A 27,398-nucleotide genomic window follows, 5' to 3' on the forward strand; every position below is an offset into this window, starting at 1 on the left:
ACACACACACACACACACACACACACACACACACACCCATGATAATCTCCTGGCCTGCAGCTTTCTCACATATGTGTTGGAAACACACACACACACACACACACACACACACACACACACACACACACCCCTTAAGACAAAAGCCTTTCACACATCAGCAGATAGAGGACCAGGTTCTCCTATTTTATACGTATTATCTTTAAATTACCTTCACTTATGAGTGGGTAAGAGATGTTACCATTTTTCTTTCATCTAGTTTCAAAACAATATTTTATTTCATACAGCCAACTTATTGACAGATATTAATCACTCAAGCAATAATATCTGATGAATAGTATCCAAGAAATAATATCATTAATGTGATATTTTCTAATTTATTAACCTCCTTCAATTTGAGATTTGATAAACATTCATTTTACAATATCCTCCTTCCCCTTTTTGTTCTTCCTGCTTCTCCTACTCCATCTAAGAGATATTAATTCAATCACTTAAACTTTCTCAACAACGGTTACAACTGCTAAGAAGAGACTGCAGCGTTCATGTAAACAGCATGATGATTACATGTGATGACAATCTTTCTCTATAGTTAATTAAGTAAGGGGGTGGGTGTGCAGCTCAGCATCCGTGATCTTTTCAGGTGAGACCAGTTTAACCTTACATAACAGATGACAAAGTAAGGTAGGATGGGGACAGGGAACAGAGGATCAGTAGGAAAAAAGGGCCAGGCATCAACCAACAAGTTATGTATATGATGTTAACTCATCAGTCAGAGAACTTGATGATTTTCTTCCTGATCTTACTGCCCATGCAATTGGCACCCCCACGTGTGCAGGGTAGAACTACCTAAGGTTCTCATGGCTGGGACTTTCTGAATCCAGGGCCTGTAGGTGGGTTCGAATCAGGATTTGGGACTGATTCATTTCATTTCAACACCCCTGCTTGGCATTTGCTTTTCCATCTCAGAAATACTGAATTAAAATCAACATTTTTAACAAGATTCATTTCATGTATAGACAAGAATCACCTGGGTATCTGTACGATATACCGTATAGACATGAGTAGAAGCCAACCCGAATATCTGCCGAGGCACCTAATATTACCACAAAAACTGCATTAAAAATATGCTGAAAACCTCGGCTTATACCCGAGTACATCCAGTAAGTGTACTCTGAAGCTGCAGGCGTCCAGCTCTGATTGAAGGGCTGCAGCAAATGCAGTCACCTGAAATGACCCCGCTCTGCAAAGCCAATAAAGGGACAGAAAACCACCTTCTGCTTTGAATAATGCACATCTTGTTACTTAAGAGCAAGCAGCCAGCTTGATATACCATGAAATCAATTCAAAGTGGGTACGTATTTTAATACTGGCCAGATATACTTCTTTTTCCTAAGCTGAGTCCCATTGATTAGCACTGCATTATTGATTTCTGTTTTTGCATTGGGTAAAAACCATGCAACAAATGTGTTCATAAATTCTTTGCAAGTGCCTCAAGGCCAAGAGTGTCACCATTTTGCAAAACCAAAATGAGGGATCATTTTCTCATTTCCTGACCATTCTAGTGTAATATGGAGACTGCAGAGAAAGGAGAGGGATAAGGCCCATCTTCGTGTTTACTCTGTATGTGCTCTTTCAGAGAAACACACACACACACACACACACACTCCCTATATGTAACCTAATATGCTATTGTGGCAGAGCTGAACTAACTGATTTCTTGTTCTAACAAGTAATAAACTAAACTCTGAAGGCTTTCATGACAGAACAGTTTTTCTTTTTTATTTATAAGGACTGTCGATGATCTAAGCATTGGATTTGTGATAACTGAACCAACTTCAAACCAAACTCCATGTCAGCGAGTCAGTGCTGACTGGTAGTGATCCTCTGTGGGGGTTGAGACTGTTGAGAGTAGAAAGCCCAGTCTTTCTCCTGCAGAGTTGCTGGTGCTTTCCAACTGAGGACCATGCAGAGAGGACTGGAACAGCAGACTGTTGATAAGACTGGTGCGTGGGCTGGTTCACTCTATACCTCTCAGTAGTTTCCGTCTCTTTAATTCTAAAATCGAATTTTCTTGAACATGTAAGATGTGTCCAGCTCAAGACTAAGTGCATCTCATGTATTCCCTTTCATCTCCCCTCAGATCTCTAATGTAGAGATCTAATGTAGAGAGGATGAATGAATTCCCAGTTTCGCCAGCTAGTAAAGGAAAAGCTAGTTCATTCATTCATTCACCTCGGAGATATTATGAAGGATTTATTGTGTGCCATTAGCCTAGGACCAGGGAGATAACATTGAGCAAAATAGAAATATACATCATCTTCTCAGAATAGAGATTCTAACGAGGAAGACAAAGGGTATATCACTAACAAAAAATTTCAGAAATAAGAGCTGTGCAGAGAATAACAAGAAGAAAAGGGGCCGGAGAACAGTGCTCAGAGAAGACCTCTCTGTGCAGATGACTGCTGAGTAGAGACCTGAATGGATGTGGGGAGAGGGCATTAGGCGACTCTATAGGAAGACTCGTTAGCATGGCCCATGATGTCCTGTAGGAGTTAGCTGTTGCCCACTCCTGCAAGCACACCCCCTTCTACTCCCCAAATTTGAAGCCTAGCCAGGCCTCTTTTGCTCTTCAGTGAGCTCTGTGTTATCCTATTCCGGGGCTTCACCTCTATGATGTTCCCACTTTCCTCTGATGGAGGATTACCCCACCATAGTCCTCTGTGTTAGGTATGGTTGTGTTATCTTTGTATTTCAAAGCATGCTTTAAATATTCACCACAATAAGAAAAATCAGAAAATATGAAAGGGAGTCTCCTCTCCAACTTGGAGAGGGAGATGAGTCATGAGGGAGGAAAGTGAGTACTAAGAGTCTATCACAGTATTGATCCATAAAAGTTATGTGCAATTCAATACCTGCTTTTAAATGTCCACTGACCTTACTTCCATGATAACATTTTTTCCTTGTCCTTCTTGGACTCTAAATATAGGGCTGTGTGCCTAGGCCACTGTGTTTCGCTCAGTTTTCATTGTGATTCGTTCTTTCTTTGTTTAAAAGAGTTTACATTAGTGCATACTCCATCTATCCTCTAAATAGTCCAGTCATACTCAGAAGAGTGGGACCATCACCATAATTAATTGTAGAGCATTTTCTTCTTTCTGGTTCTCATTATTATTAGTTTCTCATTTCCCCACAACCATCCCTGCCATAGCCCTAAGAAACCATGTATCCACTTGCTGTCTCTATAGATTTACCAGTCCTGGATTTTGTGTACATGTGGGGGGAAAAAACCAACTACAATAGCAAAGTAAAACAAAAAAAATTCTCAGTTGAAAATAATAAAAACTCGAACACATTTAAGATGGGTCAAAAGGGAGATCAAATGATAAGGTGTTATATTTTAACCTAACTACATCTGTCAACTGGAAAGATTGAAGTTGTCAAGGATTTGGTCTTGGATCCACAATCCATGCTCATGGAAGCAGCATTTCAGGGGTCAAAAGACAGGCTGCATTAGGTCAATCTGCTGCACAAGACCTGAGTATTGAAAAGCAAGAAGGTTACTTTGAGGACCAAGGTGCTCCTGATCCAAGTCATGATATTTTTCAACCGCTTCATGTGCGATATAGCCACTGGGAACCTTACGGATAACATCCAAACCTTATCAGATGTGGCTGTGGAGCAGTGGTGTCTTTGTCTGTTGTATAAAGGGTTGCGATGTATTAGAACCAACTCGATGGCACCGAATAGCAACAAATGTATGTTTCCTACATTTATGTTTCAAAATTTGTATTTGCCCCTTCACGGATCACAATGAGAAAAATAGTGACTGTAGAAACCAGGGGCAGTTTCTTCTTTGATTCCTATCACCTAAGGACCGTGGCCAGGATGCTCACCACTCGGAGGCCGAAGGACAGGTTCACTCAGTGACTTGGGGCTCCTTGAGAGAATGCTTTCAGTGTGCTGTTTCTTTATTGTGGAACAAGATGTATAAAACCTTTCAGATTCTTCTGCCTGATAAATCATATCCCAAGGATCACAGAAAGAATTTGCTGCTCTGCTTGGTCACAGTTTAATGGTCTTTGAGCTGCAATGAGTCTTTGAAGGTGGGGAAATATTGCTTTTATTTTTCCCCCATCTTAACTGCTCTTAAACATGCACACTTGGAGTTGAACCCCAGAAAGTGTCAAAAATAGATGATAAAACACAAGCCATTTCTTTTTCCTGTCATACTCTGGATTTATTTTACAAACCAATTATTCACAAAAGATGGCATTTCACTTTCCCCACCCCATTGCTGTGGATAAAGAGTTAGTATAAATCAATGCCTCATTCTTACCAGGAATTGCGCACAAAGCAATCTATTGAGCTGATTAGAGATGTTTCGGGTGGCCATTTGTTTCGTAGACAAATGCAAAAACTGCTTAGATTATAGAAGAAAAAAAATAGGAGAAAGAACGACCATTGTGGAGAAAGATAAGCTGCTTACTTGATGAAGAGCAGAAAACGTAAATACATATATATTTTATCAACATGTGATGATAAAACTCTGAATCACAAGTGTAATGTATAAGAATTCTGCTGGCGAGAAATTAAAATAATTTCATTAAATTAAAAAATGTTAAAATTGGATATAAATTAACTGTTATTGTTATGTGCCCTTAAGTCGTTTCTGACTCACAGTAACCATTTGTAAAACAGAACAAAAAGTTGCCTGGCCATGCCCCATCTTCCCCTGTTTAAACCTGAGCTCAGTGCTGAAGCCACTGTGTCCATTTTTCCTTGAGGACCCTAACTCTACCATTATAGCCCTTTTTAGGGATTGGTATCTCCAGATAATGTGTTCATAGAACAGAAAGTGAATGCTTACTTTTAAGGAACATTCTGGCTGTATTCCTTCCAAGACAATTTTTTTTCTGGCTATCCATGATACTTTCAATATTCTTCACCAACACCATAATTCAAGTCCATTCATTCTTCTTCAGTCTTGCTTATTCATGGTCTATCTTTCACATGCATATGACACAATGGAACGTACATGGCTTGAGGTAGGCACATTTTGGTCCTCTACATAACAGCCTTGCTCTTCAACACTTTAATTCGTTCTTATACAACAGATTTTCCCAGTGCAATATACATTGTTTGGTTTCTTGACTGCTAGTTCTATGAGCATCAACTGTGGATCCGAGCTAAAGGAAATCTTTGACAACTTCAATATTTTCTCCTATTTGCATGATGTTTTTATCAGTCCAGTTGTGAGGATTTTTGTTTTCTTGACACCAAGTTATAATTCATACTACAGGCTGGATTCCTTGATTTCCATCATCAAATGCTTCAAATCCTTAACAATTTCAGTAAACAACATTGTTGAATCTGCATATCACAGGTTGTTATTAAATTTCGCTTTAATCTTGCTGGTGTGTTCTTCTTATATTCAGCTCTCAGACTATTTACTCAGCTTTACCGATTGGTGATGTGTGGTGAAGGGATGCAGTCTTGAAGCACACCTTTCCCGATTTTAATCCAGCCAGCATGCCCTTGTTCTGTTCCAACGGCTGCCTCTTGGTCCATGTATTGCTTCCTCAGGAGCTCAATGAAATGTTCCAGAATTCTCATTCTTCTCAATGTTACCCATAGTTTGTTATGATCCACGCAGTTGAATGCCTTTGCACAGCTAATACAAAAGTAGTCGTCTTTCTGGTGTTCTTTGGGTTTATGTAAAAATTTCCTCTTTAGTTATCCATTTAAAAACTGCCTTTGTAAATAGGGACTCCATTTTTCTCGGATTATATAAAGTGTGGTGGTTAAAAATGATTACAATGTTATAAATAGAAGGTAACATGTGATGTGAATAGAATGAAATCTTTTATTTGTTTTGTTTGTTTTAGTTTCCTCAGAGCACCTTGACGTGCCAGTCAGGGTGCAGTATAGTACCAAGGAAATATACAAATTTCCTCTAGTTCTTTAATGCTTCCCCCACACACATTATCATGGTCCCAATTCTACCTTACAAATCTAGCTAGACCGGAGCATACACAGAGGTACAGATAAGAGCTGGAAACAGGGAATCCAGGACAGACAAACCCCTCAGGACCAATATTGAGGAGAGTGATACCCAGGGGTGGAGGGGAAGGTGGGGGGAGAGAAGAGGACCAATCACAATGATCTACATATAACCCCCTCCCAGGGGGACGGACAACAGAAAAGTGGGTGAAGGAAGACATTGATCCGTGTAAGACATGGAAAAAATAATAATTTATAAATTATCATGGGTTCATGTGGAAAGAAAGGTGGGGGAGAGGGAAAATGAGCTGATACCAAGGGCTGAAGGAGAAAGAAAATGTTTTGAAACTGATGATGGCAACATATGTTCAAATTTGCTTGATACAATGGATGGATGGATGGATTGTGATAAGAGTCATATGAGCCCTCAATAAAATGATTTTTTAAAATTACAGATGAAAGGTCAGGGGAGAAATAAACAAAATAGAAAAGCAGTACAAAGAACCAACACAACCAGAAGCTCGTTCTTTGAAATACCAATAAAATAGACAATCCACTCGCTAGATTGACCAAGGAAAGAAGCCAAAAGAGGTAAGTAACCAAATTAAGAAATTACATTGGTGATGTTATAACTGATCCAATAGAGAGAAGGATTATAACTGATTACTAAGAAAAAAAAAAGTGCTTTAACAAATGTGTAAGCCTAAATGAAATGTACAAATTTCTAGAAGCACCGTCTTCATCCAATCTAACACAGGAGACTGAAAATTAATTCAAAGCCCCTGGTGGCATCGTGGTGATGCAGTGGGTTGCTAACTGCAAGCTCAGCAGTTCCAAACCACGAGCCGTTCCAGGAGAGAAGGATGGGACTTTCTATTCCCATGATGAGCTAGAGTTTCAGAAACCCGCAGGGGCAGTTCTACCCTGACTGTAGAGTTGCTGTAAGCTGGCATTGACTCGATGGCAGTGAGCTGGTTTTGAGTTTATCACAAAAGAAGAAACTGAAGGTGTCATTAAAAAAAACAAACAGCAGCAACCAACAAAAGCAACAGAAACAGTTGAGGGCCAGTGGCTACAATGAAAAACCCTACCAAAGATTCTAAGAATAGTTGACACCAATCTTACATCATGTCTTTCAGAACATAGAAGAATAAAAATACTAATGAACTTTTCTATGGAGCCACCATAAATCTGTTACTTAGACAAGACAAGAATATCAGATACGCATACACACACATCAATAATTGATGAACATAAGTACAACAAATTTTTATCAAAATTCTAGCCAGCAGACTTCAACAACATGTAAAAAAAAATCATAAATCATGATCACATAGTATTCATACCCAGAGTATAAGAGTTGGTCAACATTAGAAAACCAATGAATGCAATTTACCACATAAATAAAATGAAGAAAGAGCAGCATGTCACCACATCAATGTAGTGAAGACATTCAATAAAATTGAACACCCTTTAGTGATAAAAACGCTCAGCAAAATAGGAATAGAAGGGAAATTTCTCAACATGATTAGGGGCCTATGTACAAAACCAACAGCCAACATGATCACACTCAATAGTGAAAGGCTGAGAAGTTTCCCTTGGAGACCAGGCACAATGTTGTTGTTCTTGGGTACCACGTCAGTTCCGACTCTAAGTGCCCTATGTAATAATAGAAAGAAACACTGCCCAATCCTGCGCAGCCCTTACAATTGTTCCTGTTGTTGAGCCCATTGTTGCAGCCATTGTGTCAGTCCATCTCTTGAGGGCATTTCTCTTTTCATTACCCTTCTCCTTTTTAAAATGTTAACAGTTTCATTGCCGTGTAATTCAGAGATTGCCTTCTTCTTCACCAAGAGCGATGTCCTCCCTAAGGGACTGCCTGCTTCTGATAACGTGTCCAAAGTAGATGAGACAAAATCTCACCATCCTTTCCTTGGTGTTACCCAACACTTTGGATAACTTATTATAGAATTCCCATTTTTTTCTATTAATAAAATGAGTCTTAGAAGAGTCAAACGGCTAATTATCGCAAGATCAGACATTGAAGATAAGATTTCAAATTTAAAAGAGGGCATTCTCATTTTTAACCACTATATTAATATTGTTTTCCTCTTGCTACGAAACAGGACTGGAGGATAGCCTTGTTTTTGTATTGCGAGTTCTGGTTCTTCTTTTCTTTTTTTTGAAGTTGTGTCCTAATTCAGCTTTATTATTTTGCTTGGAAATGAACTCTGAAATTATCTGTCAGTTAGTTTCTGTCCGCAGATATTGTAGAGCTAAATCAACTGATAAGCAGAAGTTGATGACATCATCATAATATTATTCCCAAACACTGCTGAGAGTGTTAGTCACACCACCAACGCACACCTGGAGGGCGGTTACGGTATTTGTGTTCTTGTGTGTAGTACGTGATAGTCAAATGCTTGGTATCCCTCTGTTGTCACTTATGATACTGCTTGTGGCATCAAGATGCCGTCCCATTACTGTACTTGTTTTATAGAGTGAAGCTTTTGTGTCGGCTCAGCCAGGCCAGCATCCTCATTGGTTTGGAAGTTATTTAGGGATGCCATTGAGCCCGTTCTGACTTATAGTTACCCCATGCACAACAGAAGGAAACTCATTTTTCTTGATAACCTGGTCAGTCGTTAATATTTTCAGATATTGTGTCAATAATTCTGATGCTCTATAGCATAAGTTGTTGGGAAAAAAATCCATGTTTTCATTGAAGAAGCTGCTGTTTTATGGGCTACAATGTCACTGAAAGTTACTACACAAATCCCAGCTGAGGATTGGCTGTGTTTCAAAAGCTCATGGCAAAGGATTCTCTGACTGCTTCAGCTGTGGATCAACATGTCAGCCTGCTGTGCCTGACAATATGCAAGGATGATATTCTTCATGCAAAACCCTTTTCCTCACGTTCTTCATGAGAATGGCTGTGTGAATATCATTGTTCTTTTGACATGTCACTGATTACAGCTCCAGCTACCCTGGTGAGAGGTTAAAAGAAAGAGTTATTTTTCTCCACTCTTGTTCCAGATGGCTTCATAATTAGTTTGTTGTTTTTTGCAGATGTTGTAAGGGAAATTTCAGGGTGCAAGCCAAAAAACAAACCAAACAAAAAGCCAAAAAAACAATCACAAAAACGAATGCGAGCAGTCTTTTGCAGTTGAGTATACAGTATATAAAAATAATTATATCCTACAACAACTCCAGTTACTATGAGTCAATCACAATGCAATTAAAAAAACAATATCAACTCTTTGGGACATAAATTAATTATGTTGTGTTTTAGGTGATGGAGCCTCTGGAAGCGAATTCAGTAGTAGTCACAAATTCAATGTCCCATTAATTTCAATTTCATAACTGGAAGCTTTAATGGATCCATATCAGAAAGTGTCCAGCTTTTTAAAAAACGTTTTATTGACATATAATTCACTATCATGCATTTCAATAATTCAATAATACTCAAAAGGGTTGTATAATTGTCACCACAATCACTTAGGACATTTTTTGTTCCTTGTACTTATGGCTGTTAGTTTCCCATTACCCACCAATCCCACCTGCCATGTCCAAGTTGTTGTGAGGTGGTACCAAGTCGACCCCATGCACAGCAGAACTGAATACTGCCCAATTCTTTGACATCTCACAATTGTTCCTATTGTAGTGCCCATTGTTGCATCCAGAGTATCAATCTAATAGCCCTGTGGGCCTTCCCCTCCTTCACTGCCCCTGTTTTACCAAACATGAACCTAGGAAACTATTAATCCAGTTGCGGTCTCTATAGATCTACCTATTTTAAATTTCATATATTAAAAAATGTGTAAAATCAAAACAACAACACCAGTGACAGAATAAAGCAGAGAAAAACCTCAGTAGAAAAGAAAGCAGAAAAAATTAAAACCCGCAGTAAAAACTGGAACAAATATACATGGGATCAAAAGGGAGAACCATGACAAGGTGTCTATCACATTTTAACCTAACTACGACTGCAGTTTCCTCCTTCCTTGTCAGTTTGTCATACCATGGTGCCTTGTGTGTTGCTGTGATGCTGGACCAATATCACTGGTGTTTCAAATTCCAGCAGGATCACTCAAAGTGAAGCTTCCAGGTTTCAGAGGAGCTTCGAGGTTAAGAACAGACAAAGAAGAAAGACTTAACTCCCATTTTGGAAGAGGGAGCTGCTGAAAACCTTATGCACAACTTCTAAACATTGTCAGATACTGAAGGCCACCTCATGAAGAGAAGCAGAACATGGTCAGATGTAGAGCACGGGTTCCTCGGGTTAGCGGTACTCAAAGTGTGACGGAGCAGAAGCTGGTTTATCAGAGTGAGGTCAACTATGGTGACCGGAGTAACACCTGTTAGAGTGGAGCCTTCCGGATCTTCCTTTGCTGATGGAGGATGACTCAAGGTAAGAGAAATAGCTACAAAAATATGCCAATGATCAGAATGAAGAATGTGCAAAATCTGAATCTATGAAAATTACAAGTGTTCAAAAATGAAATGGAACATATGAAGGTCAAAATCCTAGGCACTGTTAGTTGAAATGGATTTACATTGGCTAATTAGAAAATCATATAATTTACTATGCTGGAAATAACACTAACAAGAGAAATGGCATAGCGTTCGCTGTCAAAAAGGACATTGCAAAGTCCATCATGAAGTACAGTCATGTCTGTGATAGGATTATATCATCTAAGTTCAAGGAAATCCCATCAATAAAATCATAATTCAAATGTATGTACCAACCACGAAAGCTAGTGATGCAGACATTGAATAATTCTATCAACGCCTTCAATTGGAAATTGCTCAAACATGCACTCAAGATGCATGGATAATTATTGGCGGTTGGAATGCAAAAGTTGGAAACAAAGAAGAAGGGCCAATAATTAGAAAATAGGAACTTGGTGATGGAAACTAAGCTGGAGATCGCATGATAGAATTTTGCAAGACCAATGACTTCTTCACCACAAGTATCTTTTCCAGCAACACAATGGTGTAAGGTGTAGCCAGAAAAAAAGGTTCCGAGGGAAGGGTGGGGAAGAGAGGGGATAAAGGGGAGCCGATATCAAGGAGTTCAAGAAGAAAGAATGTTTTGAAACTCACTGTGGTAGCAATTGTACACTACTGCTTGATGTGATTGAACTATGGAATGTTGTGATAGCTGTAGGAGCTCCCCAGAAAATGATATAAAGAGGTTCTGTGCAGCATAAAAAAAAGTGACTGTACACATGGACTTCAAGATGGAATCCACACAAATGAAATTAATTACATCTGTGGGAAGAGACTACAGAAAAGCCCAATATCACTACTTAAAGCCAGACCAGAGGCTGACTGTGAGACACCATGAATTGCTCATATGTAAGTTCAGGATAAAGCCAAAGAAAATTGAAACAGGTCTAATTCTTTGTGCATTTTGCTTTGTGTTCTCAAGCTGAAATGATCTATTCGGCTCTTTGATGTCATTATTTCTTCCATTTGCCTTACCTACTATATGATTAAGAGCAAGTGTGTCTCTCTGACATTTACTTTAATCGTTATTTTATTTGTCTTTTTAATAACATTTTGCTTTATTCATGAATGATGTTCCTTTTAATTTTTGTTAAAATATCATTTTATGGGGGCTCTTGCAACTCTTATAAGAATCCATACATCAATTATATCAAGCATATTTGTACATATGTTGCCATCATTCTTCTCTAGACATTTACATTCCATTGACCCCTTAGTATCAGCTCCTTCCCCCCCCCAACCCTCGTGACTCATTGATAAATTATAAATTATTATTTTCATATCTTACACTGACCACTGTCTCCTGGCCCTATGGTTTCTATTGTTCAACCCCCTTGGAGTAGGTGTGTGTGGTTATGTGTTGATCATTGCAATAGGTTCCCCTTTCTCCCCCTCCTCTCCCCACCTTTCCCCTACCCTTCTGGTATCACTATTCCCATTCCTGTTCCTGGATTCCATGTGTCCTGAGCTCTTATCTCTTATCTGTACCTTTGCACATGCTCCAGATTAACCCTCAGTGAAAAGCAGTACTGGAGTTATCATAGTGGGGAATAAGGAAGCCTCAAGGAATCAGAGGAATATTATGTGTTTCATTGGTGCTTCACTGTGCCCTGGTTGACACATCCTTTCCCTGTGTCCCATCTGTGAGAGGATGTCCCATTGTCTACAGCTGGGCTTTAGATCTCTGCTTCAACCTCTCTAGTTGTCAATAGTATGATTTTTTGTTTGTTTGTTTGTTTGTTTTTTATGGGTCTTCTGATGCCTGTTACCTGCTCCTGATGACACCTCATGATTACACAGGCTGGTGTGCTTCTTCCATGTGGGCTTATGCTTCTCTGCTAGATGGATGCTTGTTTAACTTCAAGGCTTTAAGACCCCAGACACTATATCTTTTGATAGCCAGGCACCATCCACTTTCTTCACCACATTTACTTATGCACCCATCTTCTCTTCAGTGATTATGCTGGGAGGGTGAGCATCACAGAATGCTGGATTGTTAGAACAAAGTATTCTTGCATTGAGGGAGGTCATGAGCAGAGACCCAAAGTCTGTCTACTACCTCAGTGTATTGCCCTATTACTATATGTAGCAAGGCCAATACCTCTATTTTTATGAATTTATGTATTTACCGATGCACATACCTATGCTTATACCTCTATCCATAACTTTGTTTCCTAGATTTTTCCTCTGTTTCCTTTTACCTTCCTCCTGCCCCACCATCATGCTCATCCTACTTCTACTTCTTAGTAATTCCTCTCAGCTACATTGCTGTTGCTCCAACACCCCAGGATCTCTACATCCACCTTGTTGTTGGTTTTAATTCCCTACTTGTTCCCCTGTCTATGGCCTTGTTTGCTCACCATTCCCTTCCCCCACCTCCTTTTCCCCCAAGTCCCTCCGGGACCTTAAGTCCCATTGCTTTCTCCTGGAGCTTGCTTCCCATGCCTATCTTATATAAGTAGGCAAACCAACAATTACATAGAACCAAAAACAACAAGAAAAGACTGAAAGAAAAAGAAACAAAACATACATAATTCCAGGTCTGTCTGTTAACCTTTATGATTATATCCCGACTGGTCCTGGGGAATTCCAAGAGCTGCCACTCCTATCCTGAAGTTGATTTTGGGGGCTCTTTAAGGGTGTTGTGGCTTTCCTTTGCTCCCATTGCTCATCTGTTATGTTCTGTTCTTGGTTTGCCCCACTGCGGATGGGGTCCAGACTCGTCTAACTCCCTGCCCTGTGTCCCAGTATTGTCCTCTGTTGCAGTATGTTACAGTGAGGGAACAACATGTCTTGAGCTATTGTCAGCCTCTGTGCCTTAGCAGCTCCCTGCAATGACATAGTCCTCTGGGCTTGTGTGCCGATATGGGGTCTAGACCGTCTCTTTCCCTTTTTCCTTCTTGGTTTGCTTCTGTGTGTGCGTGGCGTGCCAGCCCCTCTCCCCAACCTGTAGGTTTAGTGTTGTTCTCTGTAGCACACACTTCTAGGGAGGGCATCTGTTTGGCTCTGTTTGGGGCTGGTCCTGTGGCCCAGTCTGTTCATGCATTTCTCCACATGGTTATGTTGTCCTTAAGGTTTGATGCACTGTGGTGGTTCTGTAAGCACACTCACAATCCTCTGGAGACTTAATCAATAATCTCCTCCTGGGTGGGTTAGGACCCTGCTCCCCCCATGCCATCATCGCCCTCCCCCCACCTCGCTTTACTCCTACCCCATTCCCCCCTTTCCCCTTCTTTGTGTTGGAATAATGTACCTCCTTGGGTTTGGCCTGACCTCCACCCCACTGCCTGTACCTCAACCCATATAGTTTGAGATAAGTGACTTTTCTTCTATACCTGCTGTGCTAATTATACTTACATCAGGGGATTCATGTGGTACGTGTCCTTTTAGGATTGGCTGACTTTGCTTGGCATAATTTCCTCCAACTCTTCCCCTGAAATGATGTGCTTCATATGATCATTAGTTCTTTTTAGTGGGTGTAGTACTCCATAGTGTGTATATGCCATAAATTACTAATCCAATCGTCTAAATTTAGGTTATTTCCAATTCTTTGCAATTATGAATTGTGCTGCAATAAACATTGGAGCGCAAATGACTGGTCATGATTTATTTCTTACCTCTCTGGATATATGCCCAGTAGAGGGAGAGCTGGGTCATAAGGTAGCTCAATTTCCATTTGCTTTAAATATCGCAAGATTGCTTTCCACAGAGGTTGTACTGATCTACATGACCCCCAGCAATGGAGGAGAGTCCCTATCTCGCCACATCCACTCCAACATTTGTTGCTCTCTGATTTTCTGATTTGGCCTATCCCCAGGGGTGTTAGATGGTATCTAATGGTTGTTTTAATTTACGTTTCTCTGATGGCTAATGGCTAAGGGAGCATTTTATCATACATTTATTGGCCATTCAGGTCTCCTTCGGTAGGAGGGTATTATAGATTTTAGTAATAAGCCTTTTGTCTGTTGTGTCATTGCTAAAAATCCTCTTCCAGTCTGGGGGTTCTCTCGTTACTGTCTTGGTGAAGTCTTTCTATGCACACAGGTGTTTTATCCATAGTATACCACCCTGGTTGATTTCACATTCACCTGTGTGTGTACCCTTCCCCATTGTAGTTAGCCTATGTATTACCTGAGCCAAGGTTCTTGAGTTTGGGCCAAGTCCTTTGTTGATGGTCCTGATAGTTTGGGGTTTTACTTCTAGGTCTATGATCCACCTTGAATTTGTTCTAGTGCATGGGGTGTGGTAAACATCTTGTTTCATTTTTCTACAGGTGGATATCCATTGTTTCCAGAACCACTAGGTAAAGAGGGAATCTGCCTCCCACTTGATGCTTTGTGGGCCCTTATCAAACATCCAGTTGTCTATATGCTGATGGTTTTATTTCTGGGTCTTCTGTTCTTTTCCATTGGTCTGAGTATGTGTCATTATACCAGTACCAGGCTATTTTGACCATTGTGGCTGTGTAGTAGGTGTTAAAGTCAGATAAAGTGAGCCCTCTGACTTTGTCCTTCTTGAGGAGTTCTCTGTTAATTCTGGGATTCTTTCCTCTCCGGATGAAATTGGTAGTCAGTTTTTCCAATGCTTTGAAGAAGGTTGATCGTATTCAGATCAGGATAGCCTTAAACTTATGTAGTGCCTTCAGTAAGCTTGATAACTTTATTATTTTGAGTCTTCCAATCCATGAGAATGGGATATTCTTTCATTTGTGGAGGTGGCTTTTGGTTTCCTGTTGTAAGGTCCTGCAGTTTTCCTTGTATAAGTCTTTTGGTTTTTTTGGTTAAATATATCCCTAGATATTTCAATTTGTTCTTGGCTATTGTGAAGGGTTCTGCCTTCCTGGTCTCCTCTTCCATGGTCTTGTTGGATGTATATAACAAATCAGTAGACTTCTGTTTGTTGATCTTGTATCCTCTCGCTCTTTCATATTCCTCTATCACTGTCAGTACTCCTATTGTGGATCTTTGGGGGTTTTCAGTGTGTAGAATCATGTTGTCTGCAAATAGCAATACTTTCACCTCCTCCTCTCTCAGTTGGATATCTTTAATGTCCTTTTGCTGTCATATCTTGTTAGCTAGGACCTCCAGTATGATGTTGAATAGAAGTGGGGACAAAAGGTTTCCTTGTCTGGTCCCCCTTTTCAGTGGGATTGTTTTCATCTTTTCTCCATTGTCTATGATGTGAAATGTTGGCTTTTTGTAGATAGCTTGTATTAACTTGAGGAATTTTTCTTCTATTCCTATCTTCTTGAGTGTCTTAATTAAGAATGTGTTGGGTGTTGTCAAATGCTTTTTTCTGCATCTCTCGATAATATCATGTGATTCTTATACTAATTCTTATCAATATGGTGGATAATGATGGACTTTCAGATGTTAAGCCATCCCTGCATCAATGGGATGAATGCCACCTGATCATGTGGATGATAGGTTTTATGTACTTTTGTATTCTATTGGCAAATATTTTGCCAGGATTTTTGCATCTATGCTCATTAGAGATATTGGTCTGTAGTCCTCCATTCCTTTGGGATTCTTTCCCTGTTTGGGTATCAAAGTTATACTTGCTTCATAGAATGAGTTTGGGAGTTCGCCATCCTTTTCTATGCTCGGGAATAATTTGTGGAGGATTTGTGTCACCTCTTCCCTGAATGTTTGGTAGAATTCTCCTTTGAAGCCTGTGGCCTGGGAGCTTTTTGTTGTTGTTGTTGCTGTTGATAGTTTCTTGATAGCCATATCTGTTTCTTCCTCTGCTGAGGTTCTTGACCTCTATCTGGAATAATCTAGGAAGGGATCATTTTTCCAAGTATTTGTCCATCCATGTCTTCCACATTGTTGAATTCATTAGAATACAGACTTTCATAGTGCTTTGTGATTATCCTTTTAATCTCGTTGGGCCCATTGTGATTTCCCCTGTTTCATACCTCAATCTGGCTACTGATGTTTGCTCCCTCATTTCCTTGGTTAGGCTTGCTATCAGTCTATCTGATCTTTTCAAAGAACCAGCTTTTTACTGTACAGCTATATTTTGCATTGTCCTCTTGTCTTCCTACTGATTTTACTCTGCCCTGATTTTTATTATTTTTCTTCATTCGCTATTGAGGAAGTTGTCCTGTTGACTCTGTTCTAGTTGCTGGAAGTTTTATGGTAGTGTATTGGTCATAAATCTCTCTTCCTTTTTCATATATGTACGTATTGCTATCAAGTTACCTCTGATAACTGCTTTTGCAGTATTCCATAGGTTTTGATATGTTGTATTCACATTCTCATTAGTTTCCAGGAACTTCGTAAACTTCTCTCTAATCTGGCCAGTACCCATTCATGTTGTAGAAGATTGCTATTCATCCTCCAATTGTTTGCACTTGTTTTTCTGGTCATCCTTTTGTTAATCTCCAGTTTTATGGTGTGGTGATCTGAGAAGGACATCTGAATAATCTCTATGAGTTTCAGGTCACTCACCCTGGACTTGTACTCCAGCATATGGTCTATTTTAAAAAATGAGTCATGTGTACTTGAAAAGAATGTGATTTTTTTTTTTTTGCATTTGCATGGAAAACTCTATAAATGTCTCTTGGGTCTAGTTACCTAATTGTAGTGTTTTGCTCTGTAGCCTCCTTGCTGAGATTTCCCCCCACCGATCTTTCTCTGGTAGCCATGTATAAAAGTCACCTACTGTGATTATTGAATCTGTGATTTTTTAAAAATCTTTTGAATAGCTTGTTTGACAAATGGTTTTATCTTTTGAATAGCTTGACAAATTTCCTGTGTCTCTCATTAGGCATGTACATATTTATTATGCTCACTGGTTCCTGGATTACTTACCCTTTGCGCATTATACAGTGCCCCTCTTTGGCTCTTATTATAGTTTGCACCTTGAAGTCAATATTTTCAAAGTTTAGGATGGCAACCCCAACATTTTTTAAGTTGCTGTTTGCCATCAGCCTTTTATTCTTAGTCTATTTTTGTCTGCAAGTTTAAGTTGTGTCTCTTGCAGGCAACAGATCGATGGATTATGCTTTCTGAGTCAGTCTGCTAGCCTTTGTCTTTTAAGGGATGAATTGAGGTCATTTACATTCAGAGTTATTATCACAATCTGTGGATTCATTGCTGTCTTCTCATACCTTTTGTGTTGGGTGATTTCCTATCTCCTGTCATATCAGTGTTCTGTGGGGGCTGGGGGGTGGTGAAGCTTCCTTCTTGCTTTCTTTTCCCTCTGAGGCTATGTTCCTTGGTAATTGTTATGGGTGCCTTGGCTTCTGGGTGGAGTTGGGTTATATGGTAGTCTCCTGCTTGTGCTTGGTGGATATTAGTCTTCTGACCATAGCGAGTCGGGAAGGATTTTCTAAGCGTTGGGTATTCTTTGAGTTTTTCCTTGTCCTGGAAGACTCTTACCTCACTGTCTATGTTAATAGATCATTTGGTGGGATAGAGGATCTTGGGAAGGCATTTTTTTCTTTCAGCTTTTGGATGATGTTACTCCACTCTCTCCTCTTCATGGGTTCTGCTGATAGGTGTGAACACTTGTTTTTCTCTTGCTGCTCTTAAAATTTTCTCTTTTGCTTCGAAGTTGGATAATTTAACTATTATATGCCTTGGTGAGTTCTTCATGGAGTTTAGTCTAATTAGTGCCCTCTCTGCTTCCTTAGGAGTGTCTTATTAGCATTCATTAAGGTGGGGAAGTTTGTGTCCAGAAATGCCCTCACTAATTTAGCTGTTGACCTCTTTGTTGTGTCTTGTTCTGGTAGACTATCTATTCAAATAGTATTCTGCTTCATAGCATCTTTCATTGATCTCAGGTTTTCTTCTGCCTTTTTGATTATTTTGTTTGACCGTCTTTCCCATTTGTTGAAGTCTGCCTGATTGTCTTCAAGATCACTGCTACGATTCTCTGCCTCTTCTAGTCTGTTTGTGATATCCATGCTTTACTTCTGTTACCTCATTCATTAGCTCTTGTATTTCTCTTTGGTGCATGGACTTCATCCTCTCATTGAGTCCCTTTTCTGTGTTACTTCCCTCATCTCCTGTATTCTCCAAGCCACCTTCTGAAGATTTCTTTTTGTGGCAGATCCACATCTGATTCCTCTATGAGAGTGATTAGCTTCACTGTTGTGTTTTGTCTTTCTTGTTTTCTTGTTAAGGGTGTTGCAGTATCTTGCTGTTTGCATGTCATCTTGGAAGAACTGGGCACCATGTTTCTGGGAGACCAAGGGACCTGAGCTCTTTCTCTGTGTGACTGGTAAGACTGTTTTCGAAGGCTGCCTGTGGCTGACTATGGTGGTGGGCCGGACTGCTATCTAGGCATAGTGCTGCGTTGATTCAGTGGCCGATAGCGGTGGGGGTGACTGTTGGTATGTCCCTGCCCAAGCCTGCAGCTTGTCCGTGAGTCTGGTCTGGGCTGTGAAGCCACTATTTGTAGCCTTTCAAAGAGTGGTAGGGCCTGTTGGACTTTTCCATTTTGTTATGTTACAAACCCTCGGCTTTGCTCTGAAGTTCAATTCTGGCTACTTTGTCATGTTAATGGATGCTAATGAGTAGAGTTCTGTAGGCTTACATTCAAAGTTACACAAAGGACAACAGCCTGAAATTAAAAGATTTTACAAAGGGAAAAAAATGTTTCCCCCTTTATTAACAGGCTTGTGGGGTGCCCTGATATCAGGGTTGTGCCAAGTTGTCCCCCCTGGGAGGGGGGACAAGCTTAGCAGAGAGGGTTTTAAGGTCAACTAGATATAAATTCATTCCTGACTGCTGTCCTGTGGTCTTCCCCTCTATCCGGTTATGCTCTGTGGAACTGAGTTGTCACAGGTAAATATCCCCTGCAGTTCTTCAATTACTGCAAATTATTGTCTAATTACTATCGTTACCCATGCTGGCAGATGTGGACCTGGGGAGAGGTAGGAAGGGGATGGCCAATGTAGTCACTCCCTTCATTGCTGGGGAGGGAGTTGTAAAGCCGTAGGCTGCTGGCACGGGGCAGCCAGTAGCACAGGAAACTATGGTGTAAGGTCTTGTGGTTAGCTCTCAGAGGCTCTCTGTGAACCTGGGATTATGACCACCTTTAAACAGCAGTCTAGGTAAATCCCTGCTCTCTGTGGGACTAGGGTGCAGGAAGGGGTGGCAGGTGCCATCTTTCTGGACCTGGCAAGGGATTAGTGGAGCCTACAGGCACACACCGTGAATTTAGAGCATTTCAGTGTGTTCTCAAATTGCTTTGTGGGTGAAAATCGAAGGAAGAAGTCTGCACCAGACCCTAGAATACTGTTTATTTTTAGCACCCAGCCTCCCAGTATTGGCCTTCTTGCCTTAACTTTCTGGTCTGGCAGTAGGAGCACTGGGTGTGTGATTCTACTTTGATGCCATCTTGACTCCTCTCCCATGAATGATGTTCTTGATGTCCTCCCACAGCTCATTAGGTCTGCTATCATTAGTGTTAATTGAGTCCAATCTGTTCTTGAGATATCCTTGAAATTCAGGTGGGATACACTCAATTCAGGCAGGACAGATCATTCTTGTCTCTCATATACTGTGGCAGTTGCATAATCTCCTTTCAACTTGAGCAATGCCGTGGAGTCTAGGCTGTCAATAAGGTCATAGCCATTGATGCCTCTGTGTGGGCATGGCATTCGCCTGAGGATTCTGAGAAATCCTGTTTTCTTCCCTGGAATTGGGACATACTCTCTCTGCTACTCCTTCCTGTTGACAAGCCACCCTCATGGCAGCCAGAGCCCTGAAGATGCTTACATTGCCACTGGATCCATAAGACTTTCTATCCACGGGCCTGTGGTCTTCCTGTATTCGGTATCATTGCATGTGTTATGTGAGTCTAAAGAGGAATTAATAGACTGGTATAGGACATACGGGCTAATATCAGATTTATGGACTTGACCTGGACGGGGTAGGCTCAAATGTCTTATTGATGCCTAATTACTTCTTGATATAAAGTTCTCTCACACACACGAGTGTCTCTGGATTTGTTTCACTAGTCAACCTGCAGTAACACATATAGTTATGTAAATTTTCTTCAGCTTCAACCTGAAATTACATATAGCGATTAATGGTTTCTTCCACAGTCAGCCCCTTGTCTGGTTTTAGGTGTGGATATTGAGGTTTTCCATCATCTCTTCCCACAGATGTAGTCCATTTGGTTTCTGTGTATTCCTTCTGGAGAAGCCCTCATGTCTTTTGTGTAGTCGGAAAAGGTATATGTGATGAAGAAATCATTGGTCTTGCAAAATTCTATCATGAGATTTCCAACTTCTTTTCTATCACCAAGACGATATTTTGCAACTACTATTTTCAACTTTTGCACTCTAATCCCTAATAATTATGAATGCACCTTGGTGGCATTTTTCATTAATTTCAGATGGAAGATGTTGGTAGAATTCTTCAATTTCTGTATCACTATTTTTAGTGGTTGGTTCTTAATTTGAATGTTAATTGTATTGAGTGGCTATCCTTATATGTGGGTAGATATAATCCTGCTGCAGACAGCATTGTACATCTTGAAATGTCTTGTTTGATGATGAATGCAACGCAATTTCTTTTGAATTGGTTCTTGCTGGCATAGTGTGCTCTGACCTTCTGATTGAAAATGGCCAGTACCTTTTCATTTCAGGTCACTATGTGTTCCACTTGATAGTTTACAACTTCCAATTTTGCGAGATTCATACTTTATACAATTCCAAGTTCTTAAATTGCTTTTAAAAATATTTGCAGTTGTCGTTCTCAGTTTGAGTCATTCCCCATCAGCAGACGAGTGTCTGGAAGGCATTATTACTACAGACTGCGCCATACACAACCTCACTGTCAACTCTCCCTTGAGAAGGCAGCTCTCCGCAGTCGTATTTTGAGTGTCTTCGGACTTGAAGGGCTCATCTTCAGCAGTCTCTCTGACAATGTCCTGCTTCTCTTCAGGAGGTTTTTCAATATCTGATGATTTCCCCACGCTATTCATAAGGTTTTCTGTGTCTCCCAAGTGGACATCCTCTTTCTTCTTCATCATCTATTTGTAGACTGGAAGATTTGCTGAAACCTGTTCATTTTGGGTGACCCTGATTATACTTGAAATAACAGTGACAGAACTCCCAGCATCACAGCAACACACAAGCCACCACAGTATGACAAGTGATAGACCAGAGGGGGATTGTTATCCATAACCTTTTGATGAACATGTATTCATAATTTAAGCTATACAATGGGGTACACCCCCAACTGGATTTTCTTTCAAAGATATGTATTTAAATATTTTTTTTAAAAACCAACCTTATCATCTTTAAAGTACTCTCCATTACACTTAATACATTTGTCAAATCTGATATTCCACCTTTGGAAACATTTTTCAAACTCATCTGTTTGGATGGCTGACAGCACCTCCCTCATTTTTTTCGTCAGCTCTTTTATGTCATCAAATCGCTGTCCTTTCATGTCCCTCTGAATTTACAGAAACAAAAAGAAGTCACATGGAGAGAAGTCAGGTGAGTTAGGTGCATGGGGCATGAGAGGCATGCTGTTTTTTGCCAAAATCCAGAGCGCGGAGATGGCTGCATGAGCAGGTGCATTGTTGTGGTGGCAAAACCAGTTTTCCAGTCTGACAAAAATCAGAGTTTTTTTGTTGCACACTGTTATTTAATTTTTTCAGCATTTCTAAATAGAAAGCTTGATTAACAGTCTGATCTGGTGGAATGAACTCTAAATGCCCTGCAAGTCGACATTTTTGTCCATTCAGAAAGCTGGTGGAGATCCAGAATGAGGTTTATCATCAAAAGACATTTCACCTGTTTTGAAACAAGAAAACCACTCATACACTTGAGTTTTACCCATTACACAGTCCTTGTAAGCTGTGTTCAACAACAGAATCGTTTCTGTGGCATTTTTCTCAAGCAGGAAACAAAATTTCACAGCCTCACACTGTTCTCTTAAATCAGTCATCACAAAAAAATAGAGGTTCAAGTGAAACTGCTTTTACAGAAAATTTCCTGTGACCAGTGAGAACCTTCCCAGGTGACACTATTGGGTTCACTAATGCAGAGGGAGTTGCTCAAGGCTCACCTGCAGGAAAAATGCATACTGTGAAATCTCCTTTCTTCCCAGTGCAATTCCTGGGTTTGGGGGGTGTACCCCCTCATCATACCAGTTTTCTCGTCCAGATTTGGATTTTGTTATTTACACTCCTTGTATCACAGAGGCTAGTGTGCTTCTTCTGTGTGAATTCAGCTGATGCCTCACTTAGATGGCTGTTTGTTTTAAGACAAGTCTTTAAGAGGTGTCCAGATTTTTTCATCATGCTGTTTATTTGCTATTTTCATCAAACTTAAAATTATTTAGTTTGGGTCAGACCATGTCCTCTTTATAATTTGTGCTAATAGATAGGTAGTGGTTAAAATTTTATATCAATTTGATCTAACTTGTTTGAAGGTAGGGATCCAGTTCAACCTGCTGATCTGGTGGTACGTTGGTGATGCCTCCTTGGGGATGTGGCCTTTTTTAGAAGAGAGACTGTGAGACCTTTTCTCTCTCTTTCCCCTTATCTTCCTCCTTGCTTGGATTCTGTGTCTTCCTCCAGTGGGGAGGCCCACATGGACTTCCAACCCTGGGAGCTATCAGTGCCTTGCTATGTTCTCAATGGCCTGAGAGCCACAAGATTCTGTGTGCATCAGCCTGGGATCTCTGTGTTTCTTGCTTGTTGCTTAATCAGGATGTAGCTAAGAGTCTGAAGAGCACTCAGACTAGCAACGAACCTATGGACTTGCGGGCTTGGAAGCCTCGTGGTTATAAAATTACTTCTTGATATGAAGTTCTTTCTTATACAAATGTAAGTATCACTGGTTTGGTTCCTCAGGACAACCCAATATAACACAAATGGAGACCAGCTGTATTTCCTGTGCAGAAGGATGGGAACTTAGATAGGTTGGTTCTTTGGGAAAAGATGTCTAAGTCAGCAAGCTTAGATATTCAGCTCTTTTATCCAAATGGAAAGAAGGTAAATTATTGCAAAGATGTGAAATGAAATGTGAAATGAAAGGTATAGCGTAGGAACTATGCTCTGCCTCAAGTAATATCATTAAATTCAAATATTCAATTAGTAATATAATTTATTATTTTCAAGAGGAAAAAATCCCATAAACACACATAAGACAATTGAGAAGTGGAGAAACATATACACTCATAATTGTGTAATATATTTGTAATATATCTTTACACTGAATTCTAAAATGTACAAATATTTAGATGAAGGATGTTACCCAAAGCTTTTTCCAATGTCCCATGGCTAACCTTTAGGCCTTAATATTAAAAATAAAATGACCAGTTGGATTATTTTATATTGGAAAGCATCATTTGATACTTTAATAATCCATGCCCCCACTGGAGCCACTAGATACCCCAACCACCCTTTTAAGCCAGCAGTGATGCAAGAAGCTGTGGCCAAGGTGTGTGGATCAGAAACTGGAACGTCGGGTTCAACTAAACAGAAGGCGCTAATACTGGCTTGTGCACAATTTTGAACTTGTGTCTTCATCCCTGCCCCCTTGATTCAGAGATAATAATGCCAACCATTTGTAATTCATCAAGATACTATTACATTAAATAAGGTCTCCTCGTGAATTTTCAGAATTTAGTTCCCGGGGGTGGGATAGTTGTGTATAAGGGGCATGTAAAGGTTTTAATATTCTTCATGTGTTGTTCCTGGTGCAAATAAGAACTTTATGTTTTTTATGTATTTGATTTCAGGAAAGCAATGACAGATTTACACAGACATTAAAACTGAAATTTGGATGTTTATATAATGTACTGAAATGTGTACCTTGGATGCATTACTGTTTGAATGAAAACAGACTAAAATACTATGTGTGGTATTGTTCTCTGTGTATAAAATCTCTTATATGCACTTATGTGCATAAAATTTAAGGGGAGCTATGAAAATATGGTCAAATGCTAACAGTGAATATGGTTAAAGTGTAGGATTAAAGATCATTTTTCTTTTCCTTGATTCAAGAGTTTTATGGGAAGAAAATGTACTATTCTTCAAGTACTGCTGACTAGTGTTTATTTCCTTTATTACGAATAAAAGGATCTCGCTGGACAATTCCAACTGGGCTTTTACACGGATAGGAATAAACAGGCCTGAACCCATAGACTGCTTCAGGGAGCTTGAGGCTTTTCTTAAAAAGAAACACTACCCTAACGGTGATTTCTTTATTTACATTTATATACCATTGGTAAACGATAGAGAAATCTATTAATACATACAATGATTTCATACAATTAAGAGGTAGTTTTTCAAATTGAAAAAAGAAACATTCCTAGCACTTAGACATCATTATTGGGTTTCATGGGATATGGTTTGCTCTTCTCTCCCTTTCCAAATTCTTCCAAATTAGGTCCTGTGTGCATTCATGACCTTCTAGCAGAAGGTTTGTAGTGTCCTTAAGACTGTGCATATTTTGTATGTTCAGTGCTCTTGGGTGACTTCATTCAGATCCTCATCCCTGGCCTCGGAGAGAATCCATTGAGCATTACCTCTGAGAATTTTTCTGAGGGAGCATTTGGATCCGTGGCTCTACTCTCAGCAATCTGCATAGACGACTGCCCTTTTGCTTGGCGATTGGTACTTTCTCTTCTTCAAACTGGTTCACGGAGTGCTGGGCTTGAGGCTGACGAGGTCTGACGTGACTGAGGCACAGAAGCCAGCTTGAATTCTGCACCCCTGACATCTCCCGCCTCATCCGAACAGCAGGCAACTCACCGTGCAGAGCCTCAGTTGACTTGAGCCTTGAGAAAGGGCCAAATGCTTTCTTAAACATCCAGCCTTTGAGATCATCCGTTGTGTCTGGTGTGCACAAGATCAGCACAGTGCCATGGAGGATCGTGCCTGGTGCTCACCATCAAGCCCGGGTGGTCAGTGCAGGGTGGTAAGCAGCTAGGCATGAGGCCAGACCCTCCTGGTGGCTTTTCTGGACCTCTGATACCCAGGTGCTGGAGTCTCATCTTATCACCTTGGTCAACTTGACAAATTCAAAGTGAGAGGCTTCACTGGCTCATCCAAAGAGCCACTCTTCCGCAGCAGATTCTCAGGCATGAGCTCTATGTGTGCAGTGTTTAAGGCAAAGCAGTGCTCTGAGGGACAGTTGTCTGCTTTGTTACCTGGCTGGCTGGCTTCTCTATCAAGTCCTGGCACTGGCTGATTATGTGGAAGAGCTCTCTCCTTTCCTTCTTCTGCATTGCAATTAAGAATAAAACCCTGGGGTTGGGCTCATGAGGAAATCTCACTGTGAGCAAACACGTCAATTATCTGAAATAAACTGGAGAGTGTGACATACACTCATGGCAGCTATACCCCATCTCTAGCTTTCGAATGATCAAGAAGAACTTTCCATGTGAGCCTTCTTGACTGCCCCCCACCCCCCAGCTCCCAGAGACTCAAACCGAGTCACTTATCCCAGGACCCAGTCTGAGGCCAATTGATGTTCCTGTAAAAGGCAGGTTTGCCTGATGGCTTTTTCACTCGTGTTCTGCTGATAGGCTCCATCAGGACCGCACCTTTGGGAATAAAGATTTTTTTTTTTTTACATTTGCCTATACGGTTCGAATTACTTACACCTTTCACCCATTAAATGGCTGTAGAACCAGTGTGTGCTTTCAAGCATCTGACAGGCTGGGTAAACAGTCCAGGTAACCAGTACTTGATTGGCCTTTATCTCTCTGCACTTGTTACTGGGGTACCTTGTCATAGACAGGTGAGACCCTGGAGCGTTTCTTTTTTCTCAGTGTTCATTACTCAGCTAATGGCAGGTCATAAGTAGGCCAAGGAGTTCTGGTAGCATCGTCACTAAAACATTGAGCTGCTATTGGAAGGGCATTGGTTTGCTCCCACTGGCCACCCCATGGGAGAAAGATGGGGCAGGCTGCTTCCCTAAAAAGTGACCTCTCTTCTAGTCTGGCCTGTAGGGTTGCTATGTGTCAGAATTGACTAAATGACAATGGATTTGATTTTTTTCCTCAACAGGTTTTTTGCGGGGTGTGGGGGTGGGAGGCAGTTTATGTCGATAATGATAGGGGCTAACAATTGCATCTTTCACATGGCGATTTTACAATGGTACCCTTGACTGAAAATGCTCTTTGCTTTCATAACTTTTGCTAGATTGTTAGCATAGAAAAGACACAAGAGTAATCATGCTCCTCATAAGTACAAATTCTCTAACAACGAGATTTTCACAGTGAGTGAATTGAGATGTAAATATTTGTATTAATTTTCAAAATATCTTGTGTGTCTTCTTATTGAATAAACATATTGAGTTTAGAGAAACCATTTATTTCACAATGTAAGTGATAATGAAATACTTGTTTTAAAGGATGAAAAAAATAATGTGCATATTGATATAGATATTATTTAAAAGATGTAATAAAATGGGGTAAAGTTGTGTTTCTGGTGATTTTCCAGAAATTACGTCCATATCTTTAACATCTCTCCTTTTCCCACCCCCCATAGTAAAAGTAAAGGAAGCTAGCCATGCATGACTGTTATTGACGACAGTGTGCCAGGCAGTATGGTAATTATTTCAAATGTATTATCACTTTTTTAAGTGCAAAATCATTTGCAAACAATAAAAAGTACACAAAGTAGCTGTATAATGAGTTTTGATAAGTATGCATACCTATATAACTTGCACCCAAATTGTGGTGCTGGTGAAGGTTATTGGAAATACCATCAACTGCTACAAGGACAAACCAATCTGTCTTGAAAGAAGGATGGTCAGACTCCTTCTTAGAGGCAAGGATAGTGAAATTTTGTCTTACATATTTTAGACATGTTGTCAGAAGAGACCCTCCCCTGGAGAAGGACACAGTGTGAATACAGGAAGGCACTTAATGAGCTGGATTGATTCTGTGGCTGCGACAATG

Source organism: Echinops telfairi, unplaced genomic scaffold (genome assembly GCF_000313985.2).
Source record: "Echinops telfairi isolate 266 unplaced genomic scaffold, ASM31398v2 ScPeMD7_70;HRSCAF=299, whole genome shotgun sequence".
Lineage (NCBI taxonomy): Eukaryota > Metazoa > Chordata > Mammalia > Afrosoricida > Tenrecidae > Echinops > Echinops telfairi.